This window comes from Carcharodon carcharias, chromosome 9, assembly GCF_017639515.1.
Source record: "Carcharodon carcharias isolate sCarCar2 chromosome 9, sCarCar2.pri, whole genome shotgun sequence".
Classification (NCBI taxonomy): domain Eukaryota; kingdom Metazoa; phylum Chordata; class Chondrichthyes; order Lamniformes; family Lamnidae; genus Carcharodon; species Carcharodon carcharias.
The window spans coordinates 43,787,378-43,809,665 of NC_054475.1; the positions used below are offsets into that span (position 1 = coordinate 43,787,378).

Genomic DNA, 22,288 nt, shown 5'->3' on the forward strand with positions numbered 1-22,288 from the left:
ACCTACATGAAACCTCATCCCGCCTGTGGATGAGATTTCATGCTTTTTCTAATTCCCGCCGGGGCTCCTGGCCTGCCTGCTAACCTTAAGGTTGGACAGGTAGGTCCATTAATTAGTTTAATTACTCTGTCAATGGCCTTATTTGGCTACTGACAGATTGGCGGGTGCACAGCTGATTTTCCCGCCGACGGGAAAATGTAAATGGAGTTCCGCCCGACGTCACCACGCGTTATTTGTACACGTGTGCGATTGAGCCCCGCCCCCTGCTCACCACCGGGAAAATCCTGCCTAGAGAATCGGGATTAATGGATCTTCTTTCAGGTTGGAAAGACGTAACTAGTGGCATGCCATAAGAATCAGTTCTCGGGTCTCAATTATTTACTATCTCTGTTAATGACTTGGAGGAGGAGGCAGAGTGTAATGTATCCAAATTTTCTGATGATACAAAAATAAGTGGGAGGGCATGTCGTGATGAGGACATAAGGAATCTGCAAGGGGTTGCAGATAGGTTGAGAGTGGGCAAAAACTTGGCAGATGGAATTTAATGTAGGCAAGTGTTAGGTCATGCACTTTGGTAGGAAGAATCAAAAGGCAGACTATTATTTAAATGGAGAGAGACTCCAAAAAAGCGCAGTATAGAGGGATCCTGGTGTTCTTGTGCATGAAACACAAAAGGTTAGCATGCAGGTGGAGCAAGTAATTAAGAAGGTAAATGGGATTTTCACCTGTATTGCTAGGGGGTTGGAGTTAAAAATAGGGAAGTCTTGTTACACCTGTGCGGGGTGTTGGTAAGCCCAAACCTGGAGTACTGTGTACAGTTTTAGTCCTTGTATTTAAGAAAGGATATACTGGCATTGGAGTCAGTTCAAAAGAGATTCACTAGGCTGATTCCTGGGATGAAGGGGTTGACTTATCAAGAATAGCTAAACAGGCTAGGCCTTTATTCATTAGTGTAGAATGAGGGGTGATCGAATTGAAACATACAAGGGCTTGACAGGATAGATGTTGAAAAGATGTTTCCACTAGTAGGGGAATCTCGAACTAGGGGACATAGTTACATAACTAGGGGATACTCATTTAGAACTGAGATGTGAAGGAATTTCTTCTCTCAAAGGGCAGTGAATATCTGGAATTCTCTACCAAGAGAGTTGTGGAGGCTAGATCACTGAAAGTATTTAAAGAGGAGGTAGATAGATTTTTGAAATATCGGGGAGTTGAGGGCTATGGGGAACTAGTATGAGAGAAGAGTTGAGGCCTGGGGCAGTTCAGCCATGATCTTATTGAATGGCAGGGCAGGCTTGAGCAACCGAATGGCCTACTTCTGCTCCTATTTCTTATGTTCTTCGATCACGAGGTTTCACCTGAGCCCCCTTCACATTTCTTCTGCTGTGCTTCCATTCTACTGTTTGAAAGGGCCTCATTTCTTCATGATGCTAAGTGGTTACAAATTCCTTTTGCATTTGATCTTGAAGGGCAATCAACTGTTCTTTCAACTGTTTAATTTTTTGTTGCCATCCCTCTGGGGTCTCTTATTGCCTTCCCCAGAGTTGCCTTCTCTCTGGGGTCTCTTGTTCCCTTCTGCAGAGTGGCCCTCTCTCTGGGGCATCTTCTAATTTTCTGTCTATAGTCATTCTTCTTGTATTTTCCACTTTAAATGTATCTCCGCTTTAAGAGCAGTCACTTTTTTTTAAATTCGGGCTGTCTCTGCAGCCGTCGGCTTCTCTATGCTGTGTTTCCTGCACTTTGAGTTTTGGTGGGATCTCCACAATCGTGGACCTTCTTCTCTTTTAACTTTGTAAAACTTCATTCCTGTTCAGAAAAATAATACAGCAGCAATTTCTTCTCCCTTTTCTGGGCGATTCTGCAGGGGTTTTTTTAAACTCCTCAGGTTCTTTTGATGTTGGGTGTCTCGCACTTTGGAAGGCCCAGTGGCCTCGTGGTCTAATCGGGCCATTTTTTATGTTTAAATTTATTGTGCCAGCTTCTCTAACCCACTGAGTCTACAGTGCTACCGCCTACTTTACAATGTAAGTACAGATTTCCTTATTTTTTTGTCTTGCTCACCCATCTTGTGGATTTGCACTCAGGGGTCATGCAATTCTGGTATTTTTTTAAATGTCGGGAGTGCTCCGGGAGATTTCTCAGCTATTTAGATTGTGGCCTGCTTTTTCTTTAACTTAAAGCAACAGTGTACCTGGTGAGTATATCTTCCTTTCTTTTTAACTATCTTAAACACTCACAATCGCTGGGCGAGGGACAGTGCCAATTTCTTTCTAACTCGATTTTTTCTGTTCAATCCTGTTTTATCCTCATTGCCAGTTTGTTATGGGTGGCCAAGCTGTACTATTAATGATAGAGTTGATCAGCAGACACTTCTTGTGTGAAAACTTTAAGCTTACTTACAATATGCTCAGCAGCAACTACACATGTGCTTTCAACTCCATGTCTTCACTGACTGCTGATGTAGCCCACACTACTCTCCTATTGGTTACTACAGATCATATGATCTTCCTTAACAAGTATTATTCTTAAAGGTACATTGCAAATTAAATACAACCATAATTACTACACTACTCTATTAGCTGCATCTTCAAATAAAAAATACGTTTGTCAAACATTATTTGCCTTTGATACTACCATGCTGACTGCCAAATTATGTGATTTTTTAAGTGTTCTTAGCTATTTCCTTAATAATGGATGTCAGCATTTTTCCCACAACAGATGTCTGGCTAATTGGCTTGTTGATCAGTTCATGTTGCTCAAAGTGTTCATTCACTCTGTCCTAATAATAGTCTGGTAACTTCACCACGCAGATGTTAGATTCACTAAGCCTATACTCTCCTAGTTTATCTATCTTACCCTTCTTAAGTTGTGGAATAACAATGGAAAATTGCCAATCTATGGGGACAATTCCTGAATCAAGAATTCTCCTCCTTTGGTTAATAATCTGAGGTGGAAACTGTCAGCCTCTGGAGATCTGTCTATCTTTAGTCTTATGTTAAATCTACTAATTTCCTTACCTTAACTTGTATTTTGCTTTTCCTTGTATCTCTAGTGCTTTATACACCTCTGTGAAGACCAATACAAGGTAAGTTCTTAATAAGTTTGCCAATTCTTGATTTTCAGTTACAGTATCACCTTCTTCTTTAATGTGCCCTCATTACTTTTAACCATTTTCTTTCCCTTCATATACTTGTAAAAACCTTTAGTGTTCAAAATAACACACTTTTTAAATCTGTTTTTGCAGCCCTTACTACTTTTAGTATCCCTTTGTCGTTCTTTATTTCTGTCCCCTGGTCCAAAGAATCTTTACATTTGTATAAGCTCTTTCTTTCAGACTTTTAAAAAATTTATATGGGCTAATTCTTCTGTAAAAATCGCAGACAGGAAATTTCCAGTAGAATTACCAGAAATGCAATAAACTGATCTCTACAGCAAATTCCCCTTATGGTTTCAAATTCCCCTTTCAAAGACTGAAAATATTGCATGGTTGTTTGGACCAACTGCATTACACAAATTATAAATAGCACAGTGGAGTTGAAAACCATTTGACAATCTGCCTTATAATTTATAAGTTAATTATTCTACATATCACCGTGAATGCTGGTGGGAGTGAGCTTCCAGTCTATTACATCAGTTTAAACAGGCTTTGCTAAAATTAACAGTAAATGACTTGGAAGTCTGGGTCTTAAGCGTGAAGCTGAAATGCAGCCCAATTATTTCTCTAATCATAGTTTAACTGCAGCTTTTTCCTATTTGCAATTGGCCAAAACTGTCTCTCTTTTATATGGTAACTAAACAATACATTTTATTTGGTGAGGAATTGCATGACCATTTGTCAGTCATGTCAGGAGCTGCGTTGTTGTAGGCCTTGGATATTACACAGCAATACACCTTTATCCTGTGGAACAGACCTCAGCTTTGAATGTTGGATTCCCTCACCAACCCCAAATATCAAATGAGTCAAAAGAAAACAATTTTGAACATTTTCTTTGCAAATGATGCATTTGTAAAATAAATGCTTTACTTTGAAAGCTGTTAACATTTTGTATAATTTTAAACAATGAATTTTCAGTCTGATGTCATCCAATGCTTCTGTGAATATGAATAACTTAATTTTAAAATAACTTATTCAGTTGCTCAACATGACTTATGAATATTAACACAGTTTGAATTTCAACTGTAGATCCCCTTGATGCCAATTTAAATTTTGCATCACCTAAACAGATGATTAAATAGAATGCCGACCCAAATAGTACAATAAAGAAGTTGTTTAAGTATAATTGTAGTAAATGTTGCCAAGGCCAATGCAAAACCCCTATCTAAGTGAAACTGACATATTTCCTAGCAACTTGGTCAGCCATCCAAATTCAGTCAAAAGATAACACACCTTCCTCAAGAAGGCACAAGAAGACCTTCCAGGTGTTTGTTGTGTGGGATATACCCTCCATGGTATAATTAATTGCATTTATGGGGCCAAGGAAATCCAAGAGTGAAAGTCTTAGCAAAAATTGTCTTCTAACTAGAATAAATTTAATCTTTCAACAAATGACCTCCACTTCCCTTGTGGGTCAGAGGTGTAATTCTAATGGTGAGAGTTTATTTAAGTTGATTTCTTTTATATGAAACAGCTCATCACTGTGTAGCTGAAGCAGGAAATAATACAATTCATTAGCCTAAGTAAGTGACTTTGAAAGTCAAACTGGTCAAGAGTCCCAACTTGGGAGCATTCTGGTCGAGATTAGAATGCTCCTATTATTTGACTGTAAGGCTGCCTGGAAGCACTTATCACATTTGCTTACTGCAATTAAAACTGCTTCAGTGACATTTGAGTAAAGCAATGTTCTACATCCATTCTATTGCAAAAATATTCAAATTATGTGTATGTTTCTGAAAATCTGTATACATGATATACTTCAAATTGAATTTATGCTAGCCCACGATGAAGCCACTATTCATCCTATTTTCCTTCATTAAAACAGTAATTGTGCTTCAAAAAGTACTTCATTGGCTGTAAAGTACTTTGGGGCATTCTGAGGTCATGAAAGATGCTATACAAATGCAAGTATTGTTTTTGCCTTTATTACATAGCTAATGAATATCACCATCTCTATTACTCACTGTTCCAGTTCCTCTGATGCTGCAAATACTTTTTCTACTTCAATATTCAACGTTCTGAATTAATCAATTGTTTCTTAATTTGCTATTTGTTCTCCTGCCTGGTCTATGTAATGCTGTCTTCAAGGTTTCCCAATATTTCTGAAGGTGAAACTCTGTACCTGCTCCAGGCTTTGGACAATTTAAATATGCACAAATATAAACATATGTTTCCAGAAGATATGAGCTTTGGCAATTGAATGGAACTGAGCTTCATGCAAGAAGAAGCCCAAGATTTGCTCTTGAAGCTGAGTCAGATTTCTATGGGTGGTATTTAATGAAAGCGATGGAGCTCTCACCTATTAGCTGGAGACCCCCTCTTTTTAGGAAGGCCCACCAAATTTGCCACTCAGGCTTTAACTAAGCAGTGGTATGTCCTTCCCGGGAACAAGGACCCCAGGGACAAAGTCCCACCGACCAAGAGCTGCCAACCAATGATTCATCGCTCAGCAGGCCACCGTGGAGGCAATGGCTGCTGCTGGTGCTACACCCACCCAAGGCCCATGTTCACTGATGGACTCAGACAGAGATGAGTGATGGGGTCACAGGAATGTGGAGTCAGCAGCAAGGTCAGGGGTTGGATCTCAGAGGGCCTCCCTCTTCCTGATGCCAGGTCCCTTGATCAGGCACTAACTGATTTTGAACGAGGGAGTCCTGCCCCCTAGAAGCCCACAAGCAACCCCAACAAGGTTTACATTTTGGGATTCTGCATGGTGAATACTAGCAGTAGCAGGATGAGGCCCTTACGTAGGCAGTAATTGCCCACTTAAGGTCTTCAATTTATGCTGGGGTGTGAAGGTTGTCCACCAGACTTTCCACCACAGACTTAATCAGGATAGAGGTGGAAAGTGGCAGGATCCCCACCCACCACCCTCCCGCCCAATTAAATCCTCCCGCTATCAAACTCACCACAGATGGGAGCATTAAATTCTGCCCTATGTCACTAAAGGAAACCATTGGCAGTGAATAATTGTTACCATGCTGTTAAATCTCTGTAAGCAATCAAAATGTGAAACAAGAATCAAATGATGTACAAGATAAGATGGATTATTGAGAACCCTTCCATTTTCTAAAATTGCCCCTCCTGTTGTCTATGATGATTTGTAACCTTTTTTACTGGCTAAATGGAAGAAGTAACCCATAAATAGTGTCATTTAGTAAGGGATCTATCTGAACACATTGAGAGATTCTTTGTGTTATTACGTAGGTCGTGTCCAAACTAAAGGCTTTTAATTTGTCTCAAGAGCAGTGATTGTGATTGAAGGAATTCAGTTTTTTTTTGCCTTTGCTTTTTATGTGCAACAACATACTTTTTGCTCACAGTATGTCCTTGAAGCTCAGATTGGCTACAAAACTGAGCAGGCAATTTGGATAATGTCTACAATGATGACACTGGATTGCAATTCCACAATGGTAAGTGCTTATGACAACGCAGGAAATCTGTAGTTGGTTACACAAATTAGAGCAATAATGGAGGGAAAATGCATAGAAAGGCCCACTTTGTTGTTGCAATTCAGATTGTTGTAGATAGTATGAAGGTGGGAGGAAATGCCCTTTCATTGAGAGGTTAAGCAGAGCCGCAAGCTGGCATCAGAAGCAATGGCAATGGATGCCAGGGCAGTCTTTTTAATCTGCCACATTGTTGGAATATGTAAAGGTGATGTCCAATTGGGAAAAAAAGAGCTACAGGTGAATTATTGCCAGCAATGCTACACAGGGATTTCACTGTCACTTAGCTTTCATTTGCTTTTTGAGGTTGTGACATCCCAAGTGGACTGTGATAATATGTGCTTGAAGCCTTCCAGAAAACAGCTCCTGTGAACTCAGTGTAGCGGTAATCCAAGGCAAGACGCTGAATGTGGATAAGAGATTGTCAAAGGAAAAGAAATAGTGGGTACCTTTTGGGGGATAATGTACTGAGTGGAGTGCTGGCAGCCTCGGGATTGGGATCCCCAATGTTTCAAATTTATGTAAACATTTAAACAAGTCCATAAAGATGCAAACTATATAGGAACTTCAAGGAGTCAACCAGGGATTAAAAGCTGGCAAAACAATACCAGCTGAAATTTTAAGTGTTAATTACTGCACAGAAGAAAAAAAATAAGTAGTATACATGCTAGGTGAATAATGCAGAAACAGTTAGTGTTGAGTACACAAAGTCTCCCAACAAAGTCTCCCGATGTTCCCTTTCGATTTCTGGTATAAGATCCCTGTCACTGCAGAGAAGCAACAAATGGAATGCTGATCTATATTATCAAATCATAGCATTCATGTTGGTGAACGCAAATCTGAAAAGTGCTTTGATCAGATTGCACTTCGGAGGATTATATTCTGTTTTAATCACTGAGTCACTTAAACCTTGAAAGTGTTGCAGAGGACAACCACCAAGATAATATCCCCATTTCGGTGGAGCTGTGAAACTGTGGCCATAGGCCTTTGAAGAAAATTACAGAAAATTTCTTTTGCGGGAGAGTGAACAGCCAGTGGTTGTGGTGCACATTGGGACCAATGACATAGATAGGAAAAGGGATGAGGTCCTGAAAGCAGATTTTAGGGAGTTAGGAAGGCAGTTAAAAAGCAGGAACTCAAGAGCAGTAATCTCAGGATTACTCCCAGTACCACATGCTAGTGAGCATAGGAATAGGAAGATTGAGCACGTGGCTGGAGAAATGGAGTAGAAGGCAGGGCTTTAGATTTCCAAGGCATTAGGATTGCTTTTGGGGCAGGTGGGATCTGTACAAGAAGGACGGGTTACACCTTAACAGGACTGAGACTAATGTCCTCACGGGGAGGTTTGCTAATGCTGTTGGGGAGGGTTTAAACTAGATTGGCAGGGGGATGGCAACCCAAGGGGAAATTCAAAGAGGACAGGAGAAAAACTAGCAGTGGGAACTAGTGAAGTATCAACTGATAATGAGGATATATCAAAGAGTAGTATCAAGGTAGACAGAATACTTGGAAAGTTTGATAGAATTAGAGTAGGCAACAGGAAGTCATTAGTGGGACCAGAATAAGGGGGAATGTAAAAAAGCTTAAATCAGGACTAATGTGCATGTATGTGAAAGCACGGAGTGTAGCTAATAAGATTGGTGAACTGCAGGCACAAGTTGATGAATGGAATTATGATATTAATGCTATAACAGAGACCTGGCTCAAAGAAGGGCTGGACTGGGCATTAAATATTCCTGGGTACAAGGTGTTTAGGACAGACAGGGAAGGAAGGATAGTGTGGGGGGGGGGGAGGAGTGGCAGTATTGATTAAAGATGGCATTACAGTACTGGAGAGAGAGCATGTTCCAGAAGGGTCAAGGACAGAATCTCTCTGGCTAGAGGTAAGGAATGAAAAGGGTGCAGTAACATTGATTCTGTGGTATATAGACCACCAACTAGTGGAAGGGATGTGGGGAAACAAACTTGCAAAGAAATTACGGAGAGGTGCAAGAATTATAGAATAATCATAATGGAGGACTTAATTATCTAAATATAGACTAGGATGGAATAGTACAAAAGGGCAAATGGGGCGAGAGTTCCTGGAATGCGTTCAAGATAATTTTCTGCAGCAGTGTGTTTCCAGTCCAAAGAGAGAACACGCACTTTTGGACCTGGTTCTGAAAAATGAGTTGGCCCAAGTGGATCAAATATCAATGGGAGACCCTCTAGGGAACAGTGACCATTGTATCATAAAGTTTAGGTTAATCATGGAAAAGGACGGAACAGTCCAGAGCAGGATAATTAATTGGGGAAAGCTAACACTGATGGGATGAGAATTCATCTGAGTCGAGTGAGATGGAATCAAACGTTGGCAGAAAAGACAGTGGCCGAACAGTGGGACACTTTCAAAGAAAAATTAATGCAGGCAATGTCAAGGTATATTCCCTTGAAGGGGAAAGATAGGACAAATAAATCCAGAGCACCCTGGATGTCGAGAGAGATAAAGGTAAATATGAAAAGGAAGAAGTGCGCTTACGACAGATATCATATAGAAAATACAATGGAGAATCAGGCTGAATAAAGAAGGACCAGAGGGGAAGTGAAAAAACTAATAAGAAAAGCAAGGAAGGAGCGTGAAAAGAGGCTGGCAGCAAACATAAGAGGGAATCCCGATGTCTTCTATAAATATGTAAATAATAAAAGGGTGGTAAAAGAAAAAGTAGTGCTAATTAAGGACAAAAAAGATGACTTACACGTGGAGGCTAGAGAAATAGTGCAGGTGTTGAACTAGTAATTGCATCTGTCTTTACAAAGGAAGAGGATCCCACCTAGGCCAAGGTGAGAGAGGAGGTAACTGTTACACTAGAAGAACTTACAATTGAGAGGAAGGAGGTGTTGGAAAGGCTATCTTTACTTAAAATAGATAAGGTACCAGGACCGGCTGAGATGTGTCCAAGTGTGCTGAGGGAAGTGAGAGTGGAAATTGCAGAGGCACTAGTGATAATCTTTCAGTCTTCCTTAGACACAGGGGAGGTGCCAGAGGACTGTAGAATTGTGAATGTTACACGCTTGCTCAAAAAGGGGTGCAAGGATAAAGCTGACAACTACAGACCCGTCAGTTTAACCTCAGTGGTAGGGAAACTTCTGGGAACTATAGTATGGGATAAAATCAATAGTCACGTAGACAAATGCAGGATAATTATGGAAAGCCAGCATGGTTTCATTAAGGGAAAATCATGTTTGACTAAGTTGCTGGATTTTTTTGAGAAGGTAACAGAGAAGGTTGATAAGGGAAACACTGTTGATGTGGTGTATATGGATTTTCAAAAGGCATTTGATACAGTGCCACACAACAGACATGTGCGCAAAATTCTAGGCCATGGATTGAAAGGGAAAGTAGGCACTTGGATAAGAAATTGGCTGAGTGACAGGAAACAAAGTAGTGATAAGAAACAGAGAGTGATAAATGGTTGTTTTTCAGATTGGAGGAAGGTTTATAGTGGAGTTCCCCAGGGGTCAGTGTTGGGACCCTTGCTCTTCCTAATATGGCCTAGATAGTGGTGCTCAGGGCACGATTTCAAAATTTGCAGATGATATGAAGATTGAAAATGTTGTCAGTTGTGATGGGGATATTCTTAAACTTCAAAAAGACATAAACATGTTGGTGGATTGGGCAGACAAGTGGCAGATGAACTTCAACTTAGAGAAGTGTGAGCTGATTCATTTCGGGAAGAAAAAAATGGTGAGACAGCATAAAATACAGGGAGAGCTTCTAAAGAAGGTGCAGGAACAGAGGGACCTTGGTGTATACGTATATAGGTCATTGAAGATGCAGGGCATTTTGAGAGGGCAATTAAGCCTAGTATCTTAGGCTTTATTAATAAGAGTATTGAGTACAAGAGTAAGGAGGTCATGTTGAATTTGTATAAGATACTAATTAGGCCTCACCTGGAGTACTGAGTCCAGTTTCTGGGTGTCATACTTGAGGAAGGATGTGAAGGCATTGGAGAGAGGATGGAGGCGATTCACAAGAATGATTCCAGGGATAAAGAACTATGTAGCTATGAGGATAGATTGGAGAGGTGGGACTATTTTCCTTGGAGAAAAGAAGGCTGAGAGGAGACTTGATAAAGGTATTCATGATCCTGAAGAGTATGGACAGGGTAAATAGGGAGAAACTGTTCCAATTCAAGAGTAGATCAAGAGCTAGAGGGCACAGATTCAGTATAATTGGCAAAAGGAATAAATGTGATGTGAGGAAAATTTTTTTCACCCAGAGGGCGGCTGGAGCCTGGAACAAACTTCCTGAAAGGGCGGTTGGAGGGAGGTTCGATCAAGTTATTCAAATGGAAATTCGATGCTACCTGAAAAGAGAGAATGTGTAAGGTTATGGGGAAAAGGCAGGGAGTGGGACTAGGTGGAATGCTCTTTCAGAGAGCCAGTGCAGACTCGATGGGCCAAATGGCCTCCTTCTGCACTGTAAAGATACTGTGATACTGTGAAGTATAGAAGATAATAAACGATACAGAAGGATAAATATGAAGATCGACTTCAAGTTAAACCATGACAGTAAGACAAGAATAGGTTCAGACAGCTCAAGAAGGAAACTGAAGGATGATGAAGAGTTTCTCCTGCAAAAAGACAGTTGAGGAAGAACATGTTTTGGATTTGTGTGGCTGCTGTAACATTACATTAACAATATGGAGAACCATGAATATGTACACATTCTGTGCTGAATTTTCCATTCTGGAGTCTAAATCCAGTGATAGGCAGGGTAGTCGGAGTGATTCCTATTGGGCGGCAGGACAGCCAAATACGTGCGATCTTCTGCTATTCAGCTCATTAATTATGCATCCTTGAGGAGCTCGGTGAATCTCATGGTGGGGTGGGCAGGAAGTCACCCTCCTGCTGTTACCTCATGGTGTCGAGGGTCCTGCCGCCATACTTAAATGGCACCCGGACAACTATTCACTCATTGCAGGCCAAGAACTTCACATTACTCCTCCAGAGTCCTTGCAGCCACAGTTCATCCTGGAGAAGTTCATAGAAGTGAGCAACCACATCCCGGGACATACAAAGACACCTCCGGCATTGCCTTTCACTCATTTCATAAGAACACAGCCTGCAATATGCCCATGGTCAGTCCAATGGTCGCTGTTGCAGTGGACGCTGTTCTCCAACATCTTGGCCTTCCTGAGGCCCAGTTGTCTCTTGCTGCTCAAGCTATTGCTCCTCCTGGCCTTGTGCCAACTAGCAATGAGCACTCCTCATCTGGATGTGAGCCAGTACTGAAGCAAGGTTGCCTGCAGCCTGCACCTTTTTCACCTCAGCGGATCTGTGAACAAATTGAAGTGATGCAACATGTGAACATGTCCTCTACATGTTTCCCTTCAATCTCAAAGGCAACCCTTCACCTAGCTTCCATCTAGATATAGCACTGCGACCCCACCCATCCAGGTGAAGAACATCATGGAGAACCAGATATGGGTGTTCCTCCCGTTCATACATGACTGCACATGGAGACATTTCTCTTTGACCAGGGTAATGAGAGCCATGTGTGAGAAGCCTCCTTTTGATACTATTCAGCTTGTCTCTATCACCCTCTACAGAGGGACCATAGAAAGACTGACTGCATGAGCACTTGTGATTAGCCGTGGCTGACCTGGGGGGATGGAAGTTTGGAGTTGCGAGTTGGCTGTCCTCGACCAGCTGTGCCCCTTGGAGCATTCCACCTTCATCCCTCCCTTCATCCCTGCCCCTTACAGCAGCAGGTGGCAAATGGCACAGAATAAATGGCAGCTCCACACTTTATTGGGATCTCGATGTTATGAGATCCACGAGTCGGGAACAAACCTGCTCAATGTGGGCTTCACCATAGAGAGCAGATCACAACTGAGCATGGCTGACATCCAGTTGCCTGATAATTATTAGGGTGCACCTTTAGTCAGCCACTTGTGTTGACCTTGAACTCTACCTACCTGAAAAGACCCTCCTCTCATTTCAAGGGATATCACTGACTGACTAACTGGTCAAGATCAGATTTGAAAAATGACGCACATCACATTCCAAATTTGGTACACCACCTTATACCCTCCCCCGTCACCCACCAATTTCCCCAAATCATCCTTGACCCACCCAATATCATCACTATTCTCTCCTCTGTCACCCTTGAACCTCCCCCTGTTACCCTGGGCCCTATCATGATCCAGCTCTACACGCTTTACATCCCCTCAGAGTCGATGCCCATGACAGTGCCCATGCCCATCCTGGCCCTGCCCCCTCCCATTATCCAAGTCATCTGTCTAATCCTCCTCCATGTCCCCCACCCCCAGCTATGAGACCTTCACCTGCCAAACTATCACCCTGGGCCTACTGGCCCACCAATTCCATTCCACCCTCTGAATGTGACTGCTCCCTCTTAATATTAGTGCCCTGAGTTCAACCCCCAGGACACCACTGTCAACAACACTGGCCCCTTCCTTGAAGAGAAGCTCTCCACCCTTTCCCCGGACACTCTTCTGCCTTCACTTCCCCACTTAGCTTGCCTCCCCTGACCAGCCTCTGCTCCACCTGACCCACCCTTCCAGCCTTCACCTGCCTCCCGTGTCCAGCCTTATACTTCCAGCACTTGATATGAGTGACGTTGGCTGAGACTTCCAAGAAGATGAAAGCAGTATCTAGTGACCTCAAAGTTGTGGAAGAAGTGAAACTTGCCAGGTGCACGCCACTTATATACAGTCATAAAACTGTACGTTCTGAATTCTCGCTGGCAGGGAACTTAATTTGGAGGAGAAAATTAATTCCAGCTAGGTAGCCTTTTAATCGACATACAGGGCAGAATTTTGCCCTCGGATGGCGTGCGGGCCCCATCGGCTTGGCGGCAGGCGGACAGCCGACCCCTGTCACTGAAACTGGGCCCGCCGCATTTTGAGTGGATGAGCCAATTAAGGCCCGCCCAGTGGCCTGCCTGACAGGAAGTGCTATGAGATAAAAACAAAAAAACTGCGGATGCTGGAAATCCAAAACAAAAACAGAATTACCTGGAAAAACTCAGCAGGTCTGGCAGCATCGGCGGAGAAGAAAAGAGTTGACGTTTCGAGTCCTCATGACCCTTCAACAGAACTGTCAAGTTCTGTCGAAGGGTCATGAGGACTCGAAACGTCAACTCTTTTCTTCTCCGCCGATGCTGCCAGACCTGCTGAGTTTTTCCAGGTAATTCTGTTTTTGTTTAGGAAGTGCTATGCACTTCCTGTGCAGGAGGGGGAGGGAATCCCCAGCTGTCAAAGTGCTCTTTCTCGCACATGTGCGCTAAAGAGCGCACTGCTCCCTGAGGCAAAGTACTGTCTCAGGGAGATTCGTGACAGGTAAGTAAAGTCTAAAAATAGAAAAATATTAAAGTTATTAACATGTCCCCCTCATGTGACAATGTCACACGAGGTGGGACATGTTAATAATAAACACTTAAAATTTATTACATTTTTAAAAAACGGACATGAAACTTCATCCCGCCAGTGGATGAAGTTTCATCAATAATCAGAAGCCCGCTGGGGCTCCTGGCTTGCCCGCCAGCCTTAAGGTTGGACGGGCAGGTCTTTAGTTATCTTAATTAGCCTGTCAATGGCCTGAATTGGCCATTGACAGGTTGGCAGGTGGACAGCTGATTTCGCTGTCTGCCCGCCTTCCTTAAAATTTAAAGGGACCAGGATGATGTCAGGGATTCCTCCCAACGTCATCCCATGTCATTTTCCCCTCGGCGAGCAGGCCCCACGCCCAAATCGCCAAGGAGAAAATCCTGGCCACAGATGCTAATATATGCAAAAGGAGTTCCTGACATTGTTTGTCAGGAAGCTCGACCTGTCTTTAACCCACCTTGAAAGTCAGAAGAACAAAATTCGAACAGTTTATCCCGCCATCAGGAAACAGATTTTTGCCGCCTGGCAAATTAAGTGACCCCGCCGGCCACAATCCCCACTGCTGGTGGGGCTGGAAGATTCTGCCCTCCATGTCAAATTTTCTCAGGAAGTGGAAAATTGACACTATGATATTGTCACAAAGCCAACCTCTTCAGCAACCCAGCACTTGGGCCAAGTGCAACCTTGTCAAACCCCAATCATAGGTGAAGGAGCAGAGTTAATGGATAGCTGGTCATTATTGTGCAGAGGTTAACTGGCCATGCTAAGTTTGGTTCATGATTCCATGCAGGGTTACTTATGTAATAGGGGTTGTTCACAGACATGCATTTATTGTACAAGATGCTGGATTGGATAGAGTATGGGCTGAATTTTGCCACAAGCATCAGGAACTCGACACTGGGGTAATTTCCGCATTGTGAACACACTTATGATGAAGAGTCATACAGACTCGAAATGTTAACTGTGTTCCTCTCCGTAGATGCTCTCAGACCTGCTGAGTTTTTCCAGCTATTTTTGTTTTTGTTTCAGATTTCCAGCATCCGCAGTATTTTGCTTTTATCCTAGTGTTTAATTGACTGCCACTTCTCTTCCAGGAATGCCTACCTTGAAGAAGTACTGCTCTTCTCTCCGACAGGATTTCCACTTGTCTCTTTTGCTCTGTTCACCTTCATTGCTTTCCATTTCTCTCCTGGTGTTTGACAGGGTGTTTACTACATCTTTGGCAATCCCTTCTTTGCCTCCACTTATCACTCTATTCAGCTCTACCTGTCCCACCCCCCTCAACCAGCTTATATTTCACCTCATTTCTATTTTACCTTAGTTCTGATGGAAGAGTCATACAGACTCGAGACGTTAACTGTGTTCCTCTCTGCAGATGCTAACAGACCTACTGAGTTTTTCTAGCTATTTTTGTTTTTGTTACACTTAAGGTGGCAGCAGGCCTTTTGGCTGGATTTTACAGCAGGCAGCCAGTCAATCTCTTCCACATTTACTATCCAATTAGAGATGGCGGGCGAGTTCCACAGGGCACTGCAGTCCACTGCAAGGGAGGCTGGCAGCCCTCACTGTGTGACCAATGTGAGCACTACTGAGGCCGAAGCAACAAGAATTGCAGGAAAACTGTCGACCCACCATCAGTATCAGAGGAGCAGCTAAGATCTGATGAGGCCCATCACAGTTGGAGGCATCTGTCTCCAGGAATTCCACACTCAATGACAGGGCTGTCTTACCATTTTCTGGCAGTAACATTTAGATTTCCTTCAGCAGGAATGCAGCTTTGACCTCCCACTTTGCAGTTTCCCACCACCCCCCCAGGTGCTGACACAGCGGGGAACCTATATGACACTGACTAAATTGCAGTGTGGTATGAAAGTTACTGATAATTAGTCACTCAACAACCTTAACTGGCAAATGTGTAGGTGCTGACTGAGGGATAAACATAGCCAGGACACCAGGACAGCTCCTCTGCTCTCCTTGCAAAATTGCTGTGGATCCTTTATGTTCAACTGAGAGGACATACATGGCCCTTGCTGATCACTTCATCCAAGAGACAGCACCTTTGGCTGTGCAGCTTTCCTTCATTAGTGCACTGAAGTGCCTAGTGAGATTGTGTTTAAATCTCTGGAGTGACATTTGAACCCTTGACCTTCTGAGAGACTTTGGGATGAAAGTGGCATCAATCAGCCAAAGCAGACACTCGTGAAACATAAATTCCTCTGATTGTGAACGAGGTAACAAACAGGTTGTCTCCTGGAGGCAGTGGGCTACTCTGTGTTGTCTGAACCATATATTCTGTCAGTCAAAATAAGAAATGTTCAGAAACAATTAATGTTTACAGATGATCCTTAATATTTGCGTAAAGTGAATCTGTTGATTTTGAAGAGGGGTGAAGTGTGGAGCTGTGGATGATACCTGCTTTTATACTGGCAAGATTGTTCTATTGATTGGTCCTTCAAGACTTCCATTCTGTGCCGTGAGCACATGCAGGTACATGTGTAAGGCAATGTGTTACACTTAGTGTTGCAAAGAGTAGATGTAATTTAAAATCAGCATGGAAAGCTCTATTCTTCTGATCTCGAAAAGGTATTTTGACATAATGGATATGCTACTTTGATGTTGAGGGGATTCATAGGTATGAAATCAAAAATATCAAACAAGATGGATTGCCTGTTACCAGATTGCCATAGAAACATTCTGTGTGGAGGAGAAACCTCTTTATAATCCCCAAAAAGAATTTGAAAGCTTTATACAAAATCTCTTCACATCCATTGGAAAGCATGGCCTGTCATGCTGCAAAATCCTGACTAAGCTTTTTACAGCCTAACCTTCTCATATGCACAGTAGATCAGAAGCATAAATTGGTTCCCTCAGCTATGAGTTGACTTGTTTTATGATTTTTATATTTAACTATATCCTTCTGTTAGCTGGTAGAGTTGTGCTGTACAAATACTTTTCAGGTGAATATAATTTGAGGAGCATATTTGTTACATGCATTTCCTAAAATCAAGCATATGGCAACAATTTCTTGTAATTGTAAAATGTTGCACAGTTAAGAATTAGAGCCTGTCTACAATCAGCTCTAATGTATTGGAGCTCTGTTTATAATGAGGGTGTAGGAGGAGTGGCTGTCTGCCAACTTACTTGCTGTAAAATTGAATTGAATAAAGCCCAGTTAAATGGGCTTGTCACGCCAAGTTTTAGTTGACAGCCTATTTTCTTATTGTAAACATGGAACTTACCCATGGGCTGGATTTTACACCACCCCAGCTAGTGTACTTGACAATTGTGGGGGTGGTGCTTGTAAAATAAAGCAGGAGGCTTTCACACCCACCTTCCTGCCCATTCCCAACATGTCACCCATATTACAGTGGGTGGGGAAGACGTCAGGCAGCCTGCCAACCCTTATGCCTATTGAGGCCTTTAGGTGGCAAATTAATGCCTCTGCTGCTTTTTATGTACAGCAAGGGAAGGCAGAGGGAAGGCTGGTAGCCCAGAAGCTTTCACTGCATGGACTACTGTCAGGCAGGAAGAGAAGATACCTCCTTTGGAGGTCCCCTGTGCCTATTGAATGCACCCCCTACCCCCACAGATCATACCCATCCCCTTAACCCATCCCCCAGCCTCTCAAACCATCTCCCCCCATCCACTGCACACCCCCTCCCTCCACCAATGGCATCTGTGGCCCATCCAAAATCCCAGAGTTACTTTGAAGCCTGGGCTAAATGGCATCTCTTCCTTGGGGACTAGCTGTGGTCCCAGCGATGGCCACCACTCGATCCTGGCGCTGCTGGGACCACAGACCTGCCAGGCAATCAGATTGGCCAGCAGCTCTTTAGGGCGGGACTTCCTCCCAGATGGGGGTGGAAGTCTCATTCGGACCAACTAAGACTGCTCACAGCGTAGCATCCGTGTGGGGCATGCGGGTTTTAGGAGGGTGGATTGATAGGCGACTGTTTGCTTGGGAGGGGGACCAGGCAATACGGTGCCCTGTAAAATCCAGCCCATGTGTTTAATTAAAGGGGAGCTTCATCATCTATTCAAATTTGTGACTGACCTAACCTGGGATTACTCAAGGTAATGTTTGTGGCTGTCACTTGAAGTTAGAGTGCATCCCCCTGCATTCAGTACATTTTATAATCTAGCCCACTCATTGTATTTAAAGACCAAAACTAAATAAGCATCCCATCTTAAGCTGGGGAAACTTTTGGCTTGTTCAAAGCTTTATGTCACACCATGAAAGCTGCTGAATTGGGGACAAGGGGATCATCTCCAGGGGGTGGCCTTAGGCTGCAACCACACCAGGCAGACAAGGAGAATCTCTAATCCTGTCTAGAGTGCTGGACCCCTGGTTTGTTGCTAAGTGCCCTCCTCCTCCAGTTAAACTGGGCCGGGAAACTGGGGACCAAATGGAAAATTCCAGTCAACTTTTTTTAAGTGTGGTTAACAAGGCTCTTAATGAACCTAATTGGCTTCCAACTTTCTGGGGTCCAATAAACCTGCTGGCCCCCAATCCACTAAGGCAAAAATAGCGGGCACCAGAAATGGGGTTGAGAAACTGGCATGCCAGCCAGCATCAGTAGTTTTGGGCCATGTCTGCCTTCATTTCCACCCTCGTCGGGGTCTAAAAATTCGGCCCAGCGTTGGGCCTGATTTTAATTCTGTGCAAGCAAGTAGGTTTTGAGTGAGTTAAAATGGGGCCCAATGCCTTTGGATGAGGAAACATAGGGTGGAGTTTTCTGTGCCTGCTGGCATCAGGCGTGTTTGGCGCCGTAAGCAGGCAATATGGTGAGAAGGCCAGAAATCGGTCTTACGATGTCATGAAACCAGTTTGTGATTTTCCACTCAGCCCGTAAATGGTGGGCTGCGTTTCCCACCGTTGGACATCGGGAACCTCATTGTAATACATCTGCATATCATTATAAGGCCAGCCCATCAGAATTCATGACCCCAAGCTGGATTGTCCGACCACATTGGCAGGAAAACAAAACGGTGCAAACATATCTTGACAAGTGTGACGTGCTGAAGTCGGGATGTACCATCAGGGTCTTGCTCACACCATGGACGCCCGAAGAGCAAAAGATCTGGAGACTGACAGCAACGAGCCCCTTGAGGAGCGTCCATGACATGGTGGGTGGATTCTCATGGACATGGCTCCACCATGAAGCAGCTCATGGAAGGTGGAAAGTCACTGTTGAGTGTCTCACAACAAATGATGGTGGAGAGGAAGGCCCAGCTGTGTTTGGGAGAGGAGGGTCTAAGATCGACTGGGAGAGGAAGAAATGTCACTGGGGGTGAGGTTGGGATAGGGAGAATGAAGCTGTCAGGTGAGGGTGTAGTTGGGAAGGGGGAATGAAGGTGTCGGGGGTGAGGTTGGGAGAAGGAAATGATGGTGTCAGGGGGGTGAGGTTGGGAGGGGGAACGATGGTGTAGGGGGGTGAGGTTCGGAGGAGGGAATGATGGTGTCGGGGGGTGAGGTTGGGAGTGGGGAATGAAGGTGTAGAGGGGTGACATTGGGAGGAGGGAATGATGGTGTCGGGGGGTGAGGTTGGGAGGAGGGAATGATGGTGTCGGGGGGTGAGGTTGGGAGTGGGGAATGAAGGTGTAGAGGGGTGACATTGGGAGGAGGGAATGATGGTGTCGGGGGGTGAGGTTGGGAGGAGGGAATGATGGTGTCGGGGGTTGAGGTTGGGAGGGGGGAATGAAGGTGTAGAGGGGTGAGGTTGGGAGGAGGGAATGATGGTCTCGGGGGTTGAGGTTGGGAGGGGGGAATGAAGGTGTAGAGGGGTGACATTGGAAGGAGGAAATGATGGTGTCGGGGAGTGAGGTTGGGAGGGCAGAATGAAAGTATCGGGGGTGAGGTTGGGAGGAGGAAATGATGGTGTCGGGGGGAGGTGAGGTTTGTGAGGGGGATCGAAGGTGTAGGGGGGTGATATTGGGAAGAGGGAATGATGGTGTCAGGGGGTGAGGTTGGGGCGGGGGAATGAAGGTGTAGGGGACTGACGTTGGGAGGAGGGAATGATGGTGTCAGGGGTGAGGTTGGGAGGAGGAAATGATGGTGTCGGGGGGAGGTGAGGTTTGTGAGGGGGATCGAAGGTGTAGGGGGGTGATGTTGGGAAGAGGGAATGATGGTATCGGGGGGTGAGGTTGGGGCGGGGGAATGAAGGTGTAGGGGGCTGACATTGGGAGGAGGGAATCTTGGTGTCAGGGGGGTGAGGTTGGGAGGGGAGAAACAAAGTTGCTGTGGGGGAGGTTGGGGGGGAAAGGACTACAGGCGGAGGAGGAGGTAATGGGGGAGAAGGCAGCAATGAGGAAGGTAGGTGTAAGAGGGGCGCAAGGTGTCAGGGAAGGAGTTCAGAGGTGGGAAGGAGTGCGGGGAGGGCGGGAGTCCGGGGGAGGGAGTCTGGGAGGGGGGGAGGTAGGAGTGAGGAGAGGGGAAGGGGCCAGGGAGGAAGGAGTCCGGGAGCAAGGAGTGCAGAGAGGGAGGGAGAAAGGGTGGGGGAACAAGTAAGGGTGGAGGAAGGAATCAGGAAGGTGGAAGGACTGGGGGGGGACGGGTGTGTCCAGGGTGGGGGATGGACTAAGTAGGGGGAGCTCGGGGGGAGGTGGGAAAGGAGCGGGGAAAGGAGTTCCAAGGGGGGAAGGAGTCCAGAGGGGGAGATGTCCAGGTGAACGTGCAAGAGAGGGCTGTGATGAGTCCATGACTGCCTCCTGGGGAGTGAACTGAGGGTGGGCATGGTATGAGGGGATGGTGAGAATGATCGAACACAGAGCAAGGTGGCAGGGTGGGAGGGTGAGGGTGCGATGGGATCGGTAGAAGGGACGGCGAGGATGGTTGGTTTGGAGTTGGAGGCAGACAGGACCCTGGGGGTGGGAAGGAGGATGTCGGGGAGGTGAATGTAGGTTGGAGTGGGATTTTTGGGAAGGAAGGGAATGTACACGTTCACCTAGACATCCCAGACAGAAAAGGGTTGTGGCTGGTAGATCACAGAGGGAGGTGGAAGATGATGCGAGAGTGGTCAACAGTGATGGGGGAAAGGAAATGGGTGACTGGGGGAGGAGAGAGGGTGGGGGACTGAAAGGAAAACTGTATCACCACCATGCTGGTTAAATCAAAAGTGAAATGACACTCGTGGTGGGCAAGATCAGGTGCTGCATGGGAGTGTGATCAGTGGGTGGGCAGAGATGCAGGTCAGCTCAGATGGACAACTGAAAGAGAATAGGCAGCATTGAAAATGCTCAGGACAGTAAGGTGAGTGTGATATGGGAAGGATCTGTGTGTGTGGGAGAGTGCTAGCATGAGGCTCTGAAAGGCCCTGCCCCATACACACACACACTCTTCTCTCTCCAGAATCACTTGTGGGCCAGCTTTGTGCTGCTAAATGGCTGGTGGGATGGCGGGTGGGGGTAATGCAGGGGGAGGACTTGCAAATCCTATAAATGAAGCTGAAAGACACCATTATATATTATTCAGTGAAAGTGAATGTAATTCCAGATTGTAAATTGACAAAATGTGTGCACCCATGGAACCAACTGTCATCAGAATTTGTTAACTTTTGAACGCCTTAGACTATGAGTTGCTGCCCTGACATCCACAGTAAGGGTGGAGACAGCTGTGCAATGGTTGGCCCTGTTGGCGCTGATGACTTTGGCATGGGTCCTCTGGAAAGCCAAGCCCTTGGGGCCCCTGGCTTGCTTTGGCTGTCCTCCTGTAGGCTAGTTGCTCCCTCTGAGGTGACTGAGGACAAAGTTGAGGAGGTCATAGGCAAAGGGGACTAGGAGGGAAAGGACAGCCTCTGAAATTCCTGAGTGGATGACCCAGGGGTGTCCAGCTGACGGTCCTCCTGCCTTCAGGTGCCCAGGGGCCCCGGTCTGACTCCTTGAGGGGAAGGAGCACCTGGAGAGACGTTGGGATGCTCCATTTCCCTCTCACATTGCTGCTGCAGGAGCTCATCCATGGCTCCCGCTATGGAGTGCAGGTCTGCGCACATCTCCGTGTTCTGCTGGACCAGGGTCTCCATGGCGTCCACCATCCTTCCCACAGAGACCTCCATACATGCACGTGTGGGAACCACTTCATCAGAAAGCAGGTGGACACACTCCTCCAGCTCATGTGCCACTCCATTGAGGGCTTCCAACAGCTCCGACTGATGTTCTCCCGCCTTCTGCTGACTCTCCAGGGTGAGTTGGGAGGCCGAATCCAGAGGTTCATCATCTGACTTGGACCTCACAGATGCCTCTTCCCCAGCAGTCCTCCACCTTCCAGCAAGTTCGACTGAACCTGCCTCCCC

At 45.2% G+C, this 22,288-nt stretch overlaps 1 long non-coding RNA gene across 1 annotated transcript in view; it reads left to right on the plus strand.

Moving 5' to 3' along the window:
- The first annotated feature begins 3,067 nt into the window (after window positions 1–3,067).
- The window catches only part of LOC121282496, a 38,943-nt gene continuing 19,722 nt past the window's right edge, over window positions 3,068–22,288 (plus strand). The window contains exons 1-2 of the long non-coding RNA XR_005944051.1: window positions 3,068–3,088; window positions 6,481–6,570. This is a non-coding gene — a long non-coding RNA (uncharacterized LOC121282496). The remainder of the gene's footprint in view (window positions 3,089–6,480; window positions 6,571–22,288) is intronic.